Source organism: Capra hircus, chromosome 14 (assembly GCF_001704415.2).
Source record: "Capra hircus breed San Clemente chromosome 14, ASM170441v1, whole genome shotgun sequence".
NCBI lineage: Eukaryota > Metazoa > Chordata > Mammalia > Artiodactyla > Bovidae > Capra > Capra hircus.
This window is the reverse complement of record NC_030821.1, coordinates 19739318-19753090: the sequence shown is the minus strand read 5'-3', so window position 1 is coordinate 19753090 and position 13773 is coordinate 19739318. Positions and strand designations below refer to the sequence as shown.

The window sequence follows — 13773 nt, the reverse complement described above, 5'->3', positions numbered from 1 at the left end:
GCTTCAGCTTCACTCTTTTGCATGTAGCTGTCCAGTTGTTCTTGGCTACTGTGTCATGGATTAAATGGTCATATAAGCACTGGGTTATTTCTGCGATCTCTGTTTTGTTTCATTGATCTTTGTGTCTGTTTTTGTGCCAGTGCCGTACTTTTCTGATGACTGTAGTTTTGTGTCAATAGTATAGTTTAAAATCAGGGGGCATGATATCTCCAGTTTTGTTCTTCATTCTTTCTGAAGATTGCTTTGGCTAATTGGAGTCTTTTGTGATTTCATACAAATTTTAAAATTATTTGTTCTAGTTCTGTGGAAAATGCCAGTGGTATTTTGAGAGAGACTGCTTTGAATCTGTAGATTACCTTGGGTCGTGTGATCATTCTAATTCTTCCAACCCATAAGCATGGTGTATCTTTCCATCTGTTAATGTCATCTTCAGTTTCTTTCATCAATGTCTCATGGTTTTCAAAATATAGTTTCTTACCTCCTTGGGGAGACTTCCTCCTAGGTGTTTTATTCTTTTAGACAATTGTAAATGAGATTGTTTTCTTTTTTCTCTTCCTGATAATATACATTGCTAGTATATAGAAAAACAATATATTTCTGTGTGTTAATTTTGTATGCTGCAACTGTATGCATTCATTTGTTGGTTCTAATAAATTTTTTGTGGAGTCTTTGGGTTTCTATATATAGTATCATGTCATCTATAGACAGATGTAAAACAGAAGTTTTACTCCTTCCTATTCGATTTGGATTACATATATGTGTGTGACTGTGTGCCTGATTGCTATGGCTAGGACTTCCAATACTGTGCTGAATTAAAGTTGTGAGAGTGAGCATTCTTGTTTTGTTCCTGATCATAGAGGAAATGCTTTCAGTTTTTCACCATTGAGTGTGATGTTGGTTAGAGATTTGTCATATATGGCCTTTATTATGTTGAGTATGTTGGCCCCAGGGTGGGCAGTGGCAGCAGAAAGGCTGGGGTGCCCTCCTCTCCTGGGTGTCCTCCGATATCAGCTCCAGCCTTTCCTGGACCCCCTTCCTGGCAACTCCAGCAGGGCCTCTGCGTTGGCCCCTGGGTGGCATGTTGACCAACATCCAGTGGCCAGTGAAGGTTTACACATTCAATGAGGACCAGCAGTGGGGCAACCAGGGCGCCAGGCATCTCATCTGGCTATGTGGAGTGGCCGAAGGGCATGTCTCTGCTGGTCAGGGCCTGACAAAACATGGCCCACTGGAGAAAAGAATGGCAAACCACTTCAGTATTCTTGCCTTGAGAACCCCACGAACCTTTGAATAGGCAAAAAGATATGACACTGAAAGATGAGACCACCCCTCCCCCCCGTAGCATATTCGTAGGTGTCCAAAATGCTACTGGGGAAGAGCGGAGAAATAGCTCCCGAAAGAATGAAGGGGCTGAGTCAAAGCGGAAAGGATGCCCAATTGTGGGTGTGCCTGGTGGTGAAAGTAAAGTCTGATGCTGCGAAGAACAATACTGCATAGGAAACCTGGAATGTTAGGTCCATGAATCAAAGGAAATTGGATGTGGTCAAACAGGAGATGGCAAGAGTAAACATCGACATCTTAGGAATCTGTGAACTAAAATGGATGAGGATGGACGAATTTAATTCAGATGATGATTGTATCTACTACTGTGGGCATGAATCCCTTAGAAGGAGTGGAGTAGCCATCATAATCAGTGAAAGAGTCTGAAATGTAGTACTTGGGTTCAATCTCAAAAATGACAGAATGGTCTCTGTTCGTTTCCAAAGCAAACCATTCAGTATCACAATATTCGATATCTTTGGGTTCATCTTGTTTAGGACTCTTTGTGCTTCCTGGGCCCGGATGTCTGATCCCTTTTTCAGGCTGGGGGAGTTTTTAGCTGTTTTTTCTTCATTCTCTCTCTCTTCTGCTTCTGGGACTCCCAGTGCAGCTGTTATTACACTCAATGTTGCCCCAGAGCTCTCCTAAGCTATCCTCAGGCTTTAAATTCCTTTTCTTTCTTTCCTGTTCAGTGTGGGTGATTTCCACTACTCCGTCTTCCAGATGGACAATCCATTTCTGTGTATCATCTAATTTCCTGTTGATTCCTTCTAGGGTATTTTTCATTTCAGTTACTATATTCTTCATCTCTCATCGATTCTTTGAAAAAAAAAATATTTTCTAACTTTTGATTGAAATCCTCACTGTATTCATCTGTTCTTCTCCTGAGTTCAGCAAGTACCTTTATTACCATTACCTTAAACTATTTACTGGGTAGACTGCATACTTCCATTTTGCTTAGCTCTTTTTCTGAGGTTTTTTGTCTTGTTCCTTTGTTTGGAACGTATTCTTTGGTCTCTTGAAAGAAAGTGAAAAGAAATCTCTTTGTTTCTGTACATTAGGTAGGCCTGTTACATCTCCCAGGCTTGGGGAAGTGGCCTACGCAGGAGATGTTCTGTGGGGCCCAGCAGTGTTCTCCCCTCTGGTCACTAGAGCTTGACGCTCTGGGGGTGTCCCTTTTGTGGGCTCCATTGTGCTTCCGTTGTGACGGGGCTGATTACTGTGAGTGTGCTGGCAAGCAGAGCTGGCCTCCAGCCTGGCTGGTGAGAGGCTCTGTCTCACGCAGTTGCTGTTGTCAGTGCACTGGTGGGCAGGACAGGTCTCCAGCATGACTTATTTTGATGCCTGGTGAGGTGCCACTGCTGTGGGCCTGTTGGCAGGTGCTGCTGGGGGCAGCACCCTAGTGCTAATTGGCTAGAAGCAGGATTCCGAAATGGCGCATGCCAGCCCCATTGCTAGCACGGTCGATCAAGATCCCCCAAATGGCTGCTGCCGGTGTCTCAGTGCCCAGGGAGAGTCCCAGCTGCCTTCTGGCTCTTTGGGAACGTCTTCCAAGAGCAACAGGAAGTTTGTCAAACTACTGGGACTCAGAGCACGTGAGATTTGTGCATGACCTTTAAGAGCAGAGTCTGTTCCCTACAGCCTTCCAGCTCAGTTGAACAACAAGCCCCACTGGTTTCCAGGCCAAGCCTCCTGGGCACCCATCTTCACAGTGGCGGACCCTTGGGCTGAGGAGCCTGATGTGGAGTGGGGACCCCTTCACTCCTCAGGGAGGGCTTCTGTGGCTGTGATATCCCTCCTGTTTGCGGGTCGCTGGCCCAGGGGGACCAGACTAGCCCAAGTTTCCTCCATCCTCCCTGCTTGTCTCATGGAGGCTCCTTCTTTATATCTTTGGTGGTGGAAAATGTTTTCCTCTGGGCTTCAGGTCGTTCTCATAGGTAGTCACCCCATAAGTAGCTGTGGTTTTGGTGTGCCTGTGAAAGGAGGTGAGCCCAGGGTCTTCTTCCTACTCCACCATCTCAATCTGTCTCCCCTACCCATTCCTGGGCGTAGCTCTTGGGATATTGTGAAGGTAAAAAAAACCCCAAAAACAGTGAGAGGACTGAGCACGTACAAGAATATAAGGATTATCAAGTTGATAGTATTTAAATGTCCCGAAGCTTCTTTATCTTGGTGTCTTCCCCTAGCAACTCTGTACCTAGTACAATGCCCACCTTTTAGTGTAGATAGATGTATAACTCGGCTGTTACCTCGGTCACCTGGTTCTGTGAAATGTATATAAAGTGGCCTTGAACTCCACCCTAGGTTCTCTGACGTCCTGGTGGTTTCCAGTCTCAGGGCCCTGTTTTGCTCTGGTTTTTGGTTGCTTCTGAGCTCTTGGTCACATGTGTGGCTCATCTGTGACTGTTCTTTCTCTGCCCCGAGTGGATCCACATATAGTTACCAGCCCCCTCTCTTTGGTTTCCCCTAAGTAAGTCTCATAGCTGGCACTGGTGTGCTGCAGACTTCTCACTATTCAGAAATACTAGTTGGGGGAGAGCAGCACATAGATAATTTAGGATTAAATATTAGTTTTGTTCTAAAAAGTTCTCCTGGGGTGTATCACTTCTACTTTCTTAATTTCATGTTATGACTTCCTTCTAAAAAGGACAGTATGGAAAATATGGGGCGAGAATGACTTTATAATGGAGAAATCTGACACGTGATCAAGGTCAACATAAACCCCCCCCCCCCTCAAATCTCATAACCCCATTCGAATCATGGGGAAAACATCATACAAATCCTAATAGAGGGGCATCCTATAAAATGCCTGACCAATCCTCCTCAAAACTCTTAAGGTCATCAAAGACAAGGAAAGTCCAGAATATCATCAAAGCCAAGAAGGGTCTATGGAAACATAACATCTAAATGGAACAAGGTACCTGGAACAGAAAAAGGACATTAGGTGAAAACTAAGACTCTGACGCTGGGAGGGATTGGGGGCAGGAGGAGAAGGGGACGACAGAGGATGAGATGGCTGGATGGCATCACTGACTCGATGGACGTGAGTCTGAGTGAACTCTGAGAGTTGGTGATGGACAGGGAGGCCTGGCATGCTGCGATTCATGGGGTCGCAAAGAGTCGGACACGACTGAGCGACTGAACTGAACTGAAGCAAATCTAAATAATCTATGGACTTTATTTAATAACAATGTATTAATATTGGTTTATTAATTGTAACAAATGTACCCTATTAATGTAATATGTTAATAATGGAAAACTATATGGGATATGGTACACAGAACTCTCTTTACCATCTGCTCAATTTTTCCATAAATCTAAAATTGTTCTAAAAAATAAAGTCTGGTAATCAAAAAACGTTTGCTTGGTTGTTTAGCTGGAACAGAAAGTTTCTCTCTGCCAGTTTCCCCCTTACATTCCCTATCAAGGCGCTGCCCCCAGCATCCTTAGTATCCACATCCCCACCTTTCTCCTCCTCACGCCCTCCCTGCTTCGTGGCATCTCTAAATGCATCCCTCACTGATCCCCAGTCATCCTTTCACAGAGCATGCTGGGGGTTCTTTGTTTCACGATAGTTCATCCAGACGCTCTTGAAGTTATAATTACTGTTTCTTTCTGCTGCAAATGAACGAACAAACTGACTCCATTGATTGCTGTGCCCCAGCCCAGATCCTGCTCACTCTACACAGTCCTTGGGGGTTCTGGGGTCCAAGTCTGTCAGTGGGACCTAGCTCAGGACAGAGATGAATTGCACCCAGGGGTGGGATGTTCATGTGGAGAAACGGGTTTGCTCTTTTTCAAAACTTTATCTCAGTATTAATTACATGATTCTCTCAGCAAAGCTCACATAGAAATGTTTCTAAACTATTCTAGCAGGTTGGGAAAAAGTAATTTTCCATGTAGTCAGACACCGAGGACACTTTAAAAATGTGCTTGTTGATGAACTCTCTGGATTTAAGTTACAATCACTGAATAACAGATTTCTCATTAGCTTCCAGGATTCATTGTTTCTGTAGAAATTCTCAGTCTGCAAAGTAGGTTTTCTTAGCTTCCTCACGGTCATTCTAAGAAAAATAAGGGAGGAAAATGGGAAAGGATACTTATCCTCATTTTACTAGAGCAGAGTTCAGATGAACTCTTTTCATCTCTACATTTTGAACTAAGTATTTTTGTCCCCATTTTAGCCCAGGGAGCTGAGATGAGTGAACTTGTGGGGTGGTGCAGCCTGTGATTGGCCCAGCCAAGTCTGGAGCCCAGAACTGCCTGCCCTCCAAGCCAACGTTCTCATGGGGCTGCCTCCTTACCCAGTCCCCCCAGAGGTGCTGCCTGGGCCACTGACTGGGCCCTGGATTGTGTCCACGTGCTTGGCTTTAGCTTTAACTTGTTGCCAGTGCCATCCAGAGGTAGAAACTTTTATTTGTACACCAGTCTTCACACTCATCAGCATTATCATTCTCTCCCTCCTCACATACCCCTACTGAATTGGTTGACGCCTGCTGGGGATTTTGTAAAAATACATAAAAAAACTATTTGGACGTGATTCTCTTTCCACCCATGACAAATTTAGGAGTCCACTTTCTCAGCTGCAGAAGATGGCCAGGCTTTCTTTTGATCCATTAAATATTTTCTCACACCTTTCCAGCTTCCTAATGCATAGTCACTATAAGATGAAGAGTGAAGGGAGCATGACTGGGATCAGGTGGGAAAAAATAAAGTCGGGGGCCAGGTCAGTCCTTCCTGGGCCTCCATCTTTTATTAAGACATTTCAGTAAACAGCAGAGGCAAGACTGATTGGTTGCCATGCGGGTCCAATTCCACTTTGGACTGTTGCCTAAGCTTTGGACTCTGAGGGAAGGGGTGATGCTGCAAAACATAGTGGAAATTAAGTGGAAAACCATGACGGACACGGAAGCCTTATGCTTTGTACCTTTAGAAATCTTCAGGGAAATGATCTCAGCAGTGGGGAAAAATTTAAGCAATGTTGTAACAGGCACAGATGATCCAACTTAGTGGGTTTACGGGCTTCTGAATTTTTTTTTTAAAGCAATCTTGATAGAACCTTGGTAGAAGTTGAGTTCTATAATATGCTTTCTTAAAGACTGCCTAGTTTTTCTTAAACCATATGTCAAGTTTGAGCCCTGAAACTTAACAAGTATATAGAGGAACAAGCTGCTAGAATATGGTTATTTCACACAGCTTGTAAAACTATTTGGGGGGGCCAAATAGAGCTTTATTGGTTGGGGTCCCACAAGTTCTGCAAAATGTCCAGACTCTGAATGGTAAAAATCTGCCCTTTGGGAAGAGGTAAGAGGTAGCAGTGATGGGAAATTAGTATGGAGTGATTTTATTATTACAACACTAATACAATGTAATACATAATACAATTAAAGTGTCCAAGAGGTTGGAAGGAAAAGTAGAAATCAGCAGTTTAAGTGAATAAGCCTCCATAGTTTCCTTGTTAAGAATAAGAAATAAAAGGCATAAAGGAAGTTGTTATTTCTTGCATTCTGAGGATCTGGTGGTGCACGTGGAAATGGTTTATGTTAGCTAAGTACCTGCAGAGATAATCCCTTGATTAGAAAAATGAATTTAGTAAGAGGCAGGTTTGAGGTGGGCTGGATGAAGCACAAGCTGGAATCAAGATTGCTGGCAGAAATATCAATAACTTCAGATATGCAGATGGCACCACCCTTATGGCAGAAAGTGAAGAACTAAAGAGCCTCTTGATGAAAGTGAAAGAGGAGAGAGTGAAAAAGTTGGCTTAAAGCTCAACATTCAGAAAATGAAGATCATGGCATCCAGTCCCATCACTTCATGGGAAATAGATGGGGAAACAGTGGAAACAGTATCAAACTTTATTTTTTGGGGGCTCCAGAATCACTGCAGATAGTGACTGCAGCCATGAAATTAAAAGACGCTTACTCCTTGGAAGAAAATTTATGACAAACCTAGATAGCATATTGAAAAGCAGAGACATTACTTTGCCAACAAAGGTCCATCTAGTCAAGGCTATGGTTTTTCCAGTAGTCATGTATGGATGTGAGAGTTGAACTATAAAGAAAGCTTAGCACCAAAGAATTGATGCTTTTGAACTGTGGTGTTGGAGAAGACTCTTGATAGTCCCTTGGACTGCAAGGAGATCCAACCAGTCCATCCTAAAGATGATCAGTCCTGGGTGTTCATTGGAAAGACTGATGCTGAAGCTGAAACTCCAATACTTGGGCCACCTGATGTGAAGAGCTGACTCATTTGAAAAGACCCTGATGCTGGGAAAGATTGAGGGCAGGGGGAGAAGGGGATGACAGAGGATGAGACGGTTGGATGGCATCACTGACTCAATGGACATGAGTTTGGGTAAACTCTGGGAGTTGGTGATGGACAGGGAGGCCTGGCCTCCTGCGGTCCATGGGCTTGCAAAGAGTTGGACACGACTGAGTGACTGAACTGAAATGAAGTTTGAGGTAAGGTACTTAATATTTATAGCTTCTTACTTATTTATATTCTGAGAGCATTTTGGAAATTGTACCTAAATGGCCAAGTCAAATGATTTATACTTTATTATCTATAAACACACACGTGTAATTAGACTGACTCCTGCTGTTTACATTTCCCAGACCTGAAATAAAGCTAAGAGCTTGGACCTATTTATGCTACAGAAGATTGAAAGTTGTAAAATATTAGGTCAAATCATATGGAATTACTTTTATAAATCAAAAACACCCAAATATTGGCAGTTTCATATGATTCAATCTAATATGTGAAAGTGATCGGTAAATTCTAGGTGGGTCACAAAATGTAATGAAGTATTATCCATTTTCTGATGAAGGATGAAATGAAGGATGAAACTTCATATTAGAAGAAATCTAAAAGTCCTCCCAGGGTTTGTCCTGAAGCTTTCTTTGCCAGTGGAAGCCATCCTGATCTCTCATAGCCAGTCAGCCCACCTAGGAGTTGGCAAACCTCAGCTCTTTGTATATCTTTGTTAAAAGAGATGATAATTAATGTAATTAATGCCTTCCCCTACCTGTCTTTTTCAGGATTTCTTTTGGGGCCAAATGAAATAAGCATTGAAGGGCTTTGAAAAGTTAAAAATTATATTGGATAACATAATATCATTATCATCATGGCTAATTGTCAGGGAATCCGACTGAGACAGTTCAAACAGGAGAATGTCATCTTGAATAAGACAAACCACCCAGACTCACCTGTCTCTTCTGGGCAGTATATCCATCAGCTCCTGCAGGCAGGAGATTTCTCCCCTTAATGTGATAATGGATTTGAAGAGCTAGGTTTAGATAAAAATGGAGACATCGTTTGGATGGCATCTTTTTTTTTTTTTTAATTAAAAATATCTTCAGCTGTGTGCTGAGAACAGCAAGGAACAAATGGTTCTGTATGTCACCAGAGCTAGTGAGACAGGTGGTGTATTCCGCTTCACCCTGGGTGCTTTTTCTCACGTGCAGAGAAAGCGCATGTTGGCAGATTCCAAGGTGGTTAAGTGAATGAGCCAGTGGAGGCTCCAACCTGCTGTCCCGCCTGTGAACACAGTAGAATTCAATCACAGTTCATCCAGGACTGTATTCCCAAGCAACCTGGGGGCCCAGAGATGCTTCAGTTGCATGCTGTTATCAGGTCTCTTTCATCAGGTTGTAGAGCATCAAGCCAGCTGCTTCAGGAACATGTTCACCAGTTCTCTCTGTTTACACTTTGAGGGTTTGCTGAGATTTTATTTGGTGGGGAAAATCACTGGTTTCCACCATGTAGAAAGCATATCTCATTTGGGCTTTTTTTGGTTGGTTGTTTTACATGAAAGGGTGTGGAGGGTTTTGGGGTGAACCTTCACAGCATCCCATGATGCAGGTAGCCTTATGACTCACCTTACAGATAAACAGCTTTAACTAGACAGCTTTAACAGCACAGCAGTCTAGTCAGTGTCTTGGTCCCAACCACTGACCTCAAAGAGATGACCTTCAATTACCATGATTTAGTCCTAGGCGGCTAAAACTCTTGCATGGAAAAGTCTATTTGTCACCAAAATTATGTATTGATCTCCTTGCTATATCCAGAAAAGTTTGCTTTAAGCAACAGGGGACCTGCTGAAGGGGAACTTAAATCTATTCTTCTTTTAAGCAAGACACACTGGTCCTTTAAAGTTGTTGGCTGTTTCTGTTTTCAGTTTTTGTGGTTCTTCACCTGGAAAGAAAACTTTCTGATTCTGCAAAGACTCACTTGAGTAGCCCTCTTCAGTTGTGTAGCTGTAAACCAAATGCCAACCTACTCTTCTGAGACTGTAGCAGGAGAGTTTGGGGCTTGGAGAAAAACTGGAGTCAGATGAATAGAGGTGGTCATAGATTCTCCAACACTCATTGTTATGTGGAGCAGAAAGGTTCCTGGGTGGAGTGATGGGCAGATTTGCATAAAGCCGCTTCAAGAGTCACTGTCTATATTCTAGTTCCTTTTGAGGATCTAGGGTTTCCGTGGTAGCTCAGATGGTAAAAGAATCCGCCAGCAATGTGGAAGACCTGGGTTCAATCCTTGGGTTTGGAAGATCTCCTGGAGAAGGGCATGGCAACCCACTCCAGTATTCCTGCCTAAAGAATCCCATGGACAGAGGAGCCTGGCAGGCTACAGTCTGTGGGGTTGCAAAGAGTCAGACAAGACTGAGAGACTAACACTTTCACTTTGAGGATTTAACTTGTTTTCTTGGTTTGCAATCTGGATTCCATTCTAATCTGGAGTTGTTAGAGGGGAGTTTCTGATGCTAGAACCTGAAAATGGTTCTGTGTATGTGTGTGTGTATAAATTGCAAGAGCTCTATCAATAAGCTGCTCTGATATTGAGAGATCAGGCCTGCTTTAGAGGGGAGTATCCAAGAAAGTGAGGCTGGGAGAGAGTCCTTACCCCCAGCTGTCTTACTGGCCTCAGTTCCCATAGTTCTTACTTGCATAGGTGAACTCTTCAGCCCTTGGGTTCCAGGCCACCCGCTGCTTGACAGACCCTAGCAAGGGCACTAGATTCTGCTTTAGCCGTGGGCTGTCTACAGTGGCAGAGACTGGGCATCTCAACCAATAGATCCAACCATCTATCTCCTCCTCCACAAAGGAACAGTAACTACATCTGACCGCATGGATTGAATAGGGGTCCTCAGGATTCTTGTCCTATCCAGATGAGAGTTCCCAGGGAGAAAGACCTTACCATAATAAGAATGATCCTGGAGTCATTGTGTTTTCACACCAATATGTGCTGAAGAAGCACTTCAGTGTTCCCCAGTAAACGTCTTTCAATTCCTTGATTCTATCTGCTCCCCTCCTCTTGGAGAAAGGAGAATTCAGTACATATCCTTAGTACCTTCTGTTGTGGTTTATAACGCTGTTCAAGACCCAGTGGTAAAATTTTAAGATTTTAAGATCAAAGTAAGCACTGTTAAAACTAATAGGTAAGAAGTAGAAATAATTAGAATTTAGTTTCTTCCAGAAAATTTCAGCAGTTATTTTCAAAAGCACTAGTTCTTTCTCTTCATCAAGCATTCCAACTACTTGTTATATAGATGTTATCATATACTACTGACCATACTCATATATTCCATAAAATTAGGATCCTGCAATGTATATTATTTTGCTTCCTAATTTATTTTTTCTGCCTAACAGTATTTTGTGTTATTAAATATTTTTCAGAAGTATAACCTTTAATGGGTGCTTTTATTTTTCTTATGTAGATGCCCCATAATTTATTTCAGCAATGGATAGTTTCATTTTCACTATTAGAAATAATGTTATGATGTATATCCCAACAGAGAGGATTCTGTGATTTTCTCTGATTATCCCTTAAACTAGACTCCCAAATATGAACTTTGTGGATCAGAAAGCAGTATTAAGCCTGTTCATGCCTGTGGCAAACAGTTCTAGATGAGAATGCTAGGTTTAGCACATTGTTGTCAACACAGATACTAATCTTTAAAAAAATCAGTTACAAATGGGTAACTTTCCCCAGTTTTTTTTTTTTTTTTTTGGTTTGCTATTGAATCAAACATATTATAATGATAGTTCATATTTGGTGAATTGTCTAATCCTGTTCTTCATTTCGTTTGTTTAAATACATCAATGTATTTACTTGTCTTTATTTCCTTATTTGCAAGAATTCTTTATATTTTAGGAATGTTAGCTCTCTGTCACAACCACTGCACATATTTTCTTAATTTTAACCTGCCTCTTGAGAAATCTGTATGCAGGTCAGGAAGCAACAGTTAGAACTGGACATGGAACAACAAACTGGTTCCAAATAGGAAAAGGAGTATGTCAAGGCTGTATATTGTCACCCTGCTTATTTAACTGCTATGCAGAGTACATCATGAGAAACGCTGGACTGGAAGAAATACAAGCTGAAATCAAGATTGCTGGGAGAAATATCAATAACCTCAGATATGCAGATGACACCACCCTTGTGGCAGAAAGTGAAGAGGAGCTAAAAAGCCTCTTGATGAAAGTGAAAGAGGAGAGCGAAAAAGTTGGCTTAATGCTCAACATTCAGAAAACGAAGATCATGGCATCTGGTCCCATCACTTCATGGGAAATAGATGGGAAAACAGTGGAAACAGTGTCAGACTTTATTTTTTTGGGCTCCAAAATCACTGCAGATGGTGACTGCAGCCATGAAATTAAAAGACGCTTACTCCTTGGATGGAAAGTTATGACCAACCTAGATAGTATATTCAAAAGCAGAGACATTACTTTGCCAACTAAGGTCCATCTTAGTCAAGGCTATGGTTTTTCCAGTAGTCATGTATGGATGTGAGAGTTGGATCGTGAAGAAGGCTGAGTGCCGAAGAATTGATGCTTTTGAACTGTGGTGTTGGAAAAGACTCTTGAGAGTCCCTTGGACTGCAAGGAGATCCAACCAGTCCATTGTGAAGGAGATCAACCCTGGGATTTCTTTGGAAGGAATGATGCTAAAGCTGAAGCTCCAGTACTTTGGCCACCTCATGTGAAGAGTTGACTCATTGGAAAAGACTCTGATGCTGGGAGGGATTGGGGGCAGGAGGAGAAGGGGACGACAGAGGATGAGATGGCTGGATGGCATCACGGACTCGATGGATGTGAGTCTGAGTGAACTCCGGGAGATGGTGATGGACAGGGAGGCCTGGCGTGCTGCGATTCATGGGGTCGCAAAGAGTCGGGCACGACTGAGCAACTGAACTGACTGACTGACTGACTGAAACTGTTTGTTGATATACCAAATGTTAATTTTTACATAGTCACATCTATCAATTTACTCTTTATGATCTTCTATTTCATATTGTTAATTAATGAATAAATAAGAATAATGTGAGCATAGCATAGCATAGCATTGTTGTTCCTTGTAAGTAATTCAGGCAACAGAAAGTATTTTCTAAAAATAAAATAAATGTTTTTATTTCTGATTTGTTACTGTTCCTTTATTATGCTTTGGAGGAAATGAGTTTCCCTAATGCACTCTTTAGGAAGCCGTTGGGAAGCACTCTTTTTAACATGTTTCCCATTCCATGCCAAAATATCTTCTATTTTTATGAAATAAGCAGAATGTGCTGTCATACCTATTTTCCTATGGGACTCTGCTTTTTGTCTTTCCGAGTTAGGCAAATCCTTGTCTGTCTCCGTGGATAATTTGGATTTCTGTAAATACTTAGACATTTAGACAGATGTTTTCATATGGTATTTGTGGCAGAAATTGACAGGCTGTTCACCAAGTCCGTGTCCTCTTCCTCCTGGTCACACAGCTAAATATGTTTTTCACGTGTGTTTTGAGTGACACGTGGCATCTCACTGGGGTGTGGCTAATGGAATGGGAGGAGAAGTTATGGGCACCATTTCCAGGCTTGGACATAACCACACCTTTCACTGGATCCTCTTTGCTCTTTCTGCTTCCATGGTTGCTTTGGAAGCTGGTGTTGAAGTTGGTGGAGCCACAAAAGAGAAAGATCCTGAGACTCCGAGTCCTGAAGAGATCAGTGAGAACTTTGCTTTTGAGTTTTTGTGAAGGAGAAATAAACTTGTATTGGAAATAAATAAACCATAATCTAGTTACAGCACCTGATGTAACCTTGGCTAATACTCTATTCTTGTAGTCAGGTTAGATAAAATTCAGATTTGTTATGGACTGAAACATCATATGCAAAGAAAATAGATTGCTGTGGGCTGACGTCAGTGTGTAGGGATCTGTTTAGAGGCATGCCACTGGACTCTGTCCTACCCATGGATAAGAGGTGGTGAGAGGTCTGAAAAGGGGGGAATAAAGATACGTAGGACAGATAAGCCATAATCAATAGTCTCATATATCTCAAGGTCTTTTTGCATGTGATTCAAGAGAGGAGAATTGTGGCTAGTGACTAGAAATTACAGCAAGGCATATTTTAGCTTGTCACAAAGAATTAAGAATAATAAATAGAATAAATAATAAAACAGAATATACTGCCTTGGA

At 42.1% G+C, this 13773-nt stretch overlaps 1 protein-coding gene across 2 annotated transcripts in view; it reads left to right on the top strand.

The window, feature by feature from the left end:
* The window catches only part of NCALD (neurocalcin delta), a 343524-nt gene that overhangs the window by 63561 nt on the left and 266190 nt on the right, over nt 1-13773 (top strand). The window lies entirely within an intron of this gene.